General features: G+C 37.8%; 1 long non-coding RNA gene across 1 annotated transcript; it reads left to right on the top strand.

Moving 5' to 3' along the window:
- The first annotated feature begins 584 nt into the window (after positions 1-584).
- On the top strand, positions 585-2,189 carry LOC126993571 (uncharacterized). Its single transcript, XR_007747960.1, has 3 exons — positions 585-1,651; positions 1,745-1,816; positions 1,907-2,189. It is a non-coding gene; the product is annotated as an uncharacterized LOC126993571 (long non-coding RNA).
- The last annotated feature ends 1,255 nt before the right edge of the window (positions 2,190-3,444 follow it).

Genomic DNA, 3,444 nt, shown 5'->3' on the forward strand with positions numbered 1-3,444 from the left:
AGGGTGATAATCGCACACATGTAGTGACGTAAGCAATACCTCCTATCGATACATACTGTGACGTAGTCGTAGTTTGGCATATCACGCACTTGTTAATGACGTAAGCGTGGTTATCCAATTTTGGCATGTAATAAAGGTATGCCAAATCAAGCTAAATTTGGACATTGTTGGATTCGGCACGATTGATTGAGATGACGTAAATCGTAAGGAGTGTTATGCTCATGCTAAAATGGCAGGAAGCATTGCGTGATTTTTAGTCTTGTTGTTATTTTTCCGATCAATTGATAATAAGGGATGGTTGTTAACACATGCCAAATTTGGATATTGTTGTTGACAAGGTTAATAATGACACCAATGACGTAAGCAATAGCGCTGATTGCACATAACACTTACCTCGAAGTCCGCATGACCTTTGGTGACGTAAGCTGCCAGGGGCGTTGACCACAACGTAAGCTGCCAGGGGCGTTGACCACACTTACTTACAATTCCGCATGACCTTTGGTGTTCATCAAAGGAAACTTACTGGCGTCTGAATGGACGTCAATGAAACAAACATGTTTAGCACCAGGCGAGCAGAGGTCGTATTCACTTTGATTCAATCTGTCTATCAGGAACGACATTGACTCTAAAGTATTATCGTTAACATTTCTGTCAAACAACAATCTCGAATCAATTTGGAAGTTAATAAAGAAATTCAGACTAGCATAAATTTCTTTAGCTGTGTCGGTGATGTCTGATTCTCCTGAAAGCATCATGTCGACGAGTCTGTTACGAATGACAACTTTACAATGCCACGCGAATGCTTTGTGTAAGTATGTACTGTAACATGGTATAGCACCTAAAAGGGTAGAGAGTTGTTCCATCACCATGATATCGCATAGATGTTGACGCGACAAACATTCTTCGAGTTTGCGACGCGTGTTAAGAACATCGCGCATACGCTGATCGATATCTACTACACCACCATCATCATCTTCTGCAACAACGTACAACCGATCGCTCTGTCGTGTCAACAGTTTTGCCACAGATTCTTGAATGGTTCCGTTTTCCGAAATCGTCACTTCTACAGGTGGGGTTAGAATCAGGGTGTTGAGCGTGTCCGTTATGTTGATTCTCTTTTTCAAGTAACTTAACAGTTTGATGAGAGAAGCCAATCTTACGTGCTTGTGCTTGAATCTGTCAACATTGGAGAGTAACACAGCGTAATATGTTGACAATTCATCCATAGCTTGTTCAGAATATGCAGTTCTAGGTTCATTAACAAGACTAGGAGGTACGGCCGTAGCCGTAGTATTTGTGTTAGTTGCAACATTTTCTTCGTCTAATTTTCTCTTCTTAGACTGCACCGCCGTCAGACAATCAGTCGTTGATTTGGCTTTCATCGTCTTGTGATCGGATATAGCTATTACATTACCAATGTTATTTCTGATAAAAGATTTCATGGAGTGAATCAAGGAAAAGTTATCCAAGGATTTCCTGTAACTTTGAGTACATTTGTATTTGTGTTAGTGTTACAGATGGTACAGTACTGGGACGCGACGTGTTTCACTTGCGGATTTGTGCTTGTCCGACACGAGATTTAAAGACAGACGAACAAGCTAACTCTAAGAAGAGAAGATTAAAACGCAAAAGATATTCAACTGAGACTCAGGTAAATGTCCAGACTAGATAAATGTTATATTTTATTGAGATGAAACATTATTATTATTATACGAATCTTCAAATTTCTTTCTTGTATTTTCAGATCGCAAAAATACCAAAACTAGTTGACCCAGAGCCTCATGTGTCCAACTTAAATGAAGTTTACAACATTAAGGTAAAGATTTTTAAAAAAATAAGTAGGAGTGGAGATAGCTTCTATACGAGTTGCATTTACATTTTATCTAATCATAATCTCCCATTCTAGGTAGTTGGACGTCAGTTGTACTTGTTCATGATGAAGATCATGCAGTTTTACTCCAGCACCCACCTGAACATTCCTGACGCTCCATGTCAACAAAACGAAAACACGATGGTACACCAAGAGCAGGATGTGCTCATGAGAAACATGTATTCTAATAATCTGAAGAAGCTCAAAGAAAAGCTGAAGAACTTGAGAGAAGAAAGCAAACAGGGGAGTGAGCAGAAAAGCATCGAAATTATAGAAATAGAAAGCCCAGAAAACTCAGAAAAAGAAAAACAGGGAAGCCCAGAAAATACAGAAAAGGAAACACTAAAAAAAAAGAAAACAATCCTATAGAAGAACCACTAAACCTAATCAAAGACAACAACCCTATAGAAGAGCCACTAAACCTAATCAAAGATAACAAACCTGTATCATTACGTACGGTGAAAAGAAACAAACCATATCGTCACATTCCATTTGTACATGTCACAAGGGAACCTCGAGAACCTCTTGTTACTCTCAAGAAATTCTGAGTTAAGTAACACATGTATGTAAATAGGGTTTAGCTAAAGTAGGGTCCAATATTTTAAATATATTTTTCGAAACGTTTTTAAAGTGTTATATAATAAATGTGTTTGAACAAAGTTAAACGGAAAAGAAACTTGCACATAGTTTGTGCAAGAAACTGGGGTCAGGATATGCAAAGAGTTTGTCACAGGCAGGATCTACACACAGTTTAACCGGAGAAGAAACTGGGGTCAGGATTTGCACAGAGTTTGTCAGGTGGGTTCAAGATTTGCACAGTTTAACTAGTCCCTGTTAAATTTGTTTCATAACACACATGTATATAATTATGATATTTTAGTTAATAAAAAGTATACTGTTGTTCTGCATCTCAATTCTTCTTCAACTATATCTAGACAATACTGACAGCAAGGAATAATGGTGACTTAAGATCTTCATCAAAGTTTGTAGAAATAAGTCAGTATCGTGCACAGAAACACATTCGAGTATAGACGACATTTACGCTATCACGTTCTTAACCTTCTAAGAAGGCTCCGGGTGAATATGTGTTTTAGTCTTGAAGCGACATTCAGATCAATTGTAAATTATGCATTACATGTAGCGTGTCCACACTGAGATCTTTCAAATCAACTGCAAGAACTAAAAGTTAATTCGAACTACAACTACAAGTCACGGACACACTTTGACATTTAATTTACTTAATTGGAGTGTTAACGAATCGGAAGCTTCGAAAGACAAAGACACACATTCACCTCACTTAAGGTTAGACAACATTCAGTACGAACTAAATTCAGAATTGGAAGCTTCGCAAGACAAAGACACACATTCACCTCAATCAAGGTTAGACCACATTTAGTAAGAATTAAATTCAGAATCGGAAGCATCGGAAGATACAAACACACATCAACCTCACACAAGGTTAGATTACTTTTAGTACGTTATAAATTCAGAATTGGAAGCTTCGAAAGACAAAGACACATATTCACCTCAATCAAGGTTAGACCACATTTAGTACGAACTAAATTCAGAATCGG

Source organism: Eriocheir sinensis, unplaced genomic scaffold (genome assembly GCF_024679095.1).
Source record: "Eriocheir sinensis breed Jianghai 21 unplaced genomic scaffold, ASM2467909v1 Scaffold635, whole genome shotgun sequence".
In the NCBI taxonomy this organism is placed as follows: domain Eukaryota; kingdom Metazoa; phylum Arthropoda; class Malacostraca; order Decapoda; family Varunidae; genus Eriocheir; species Eriocheir sinensis.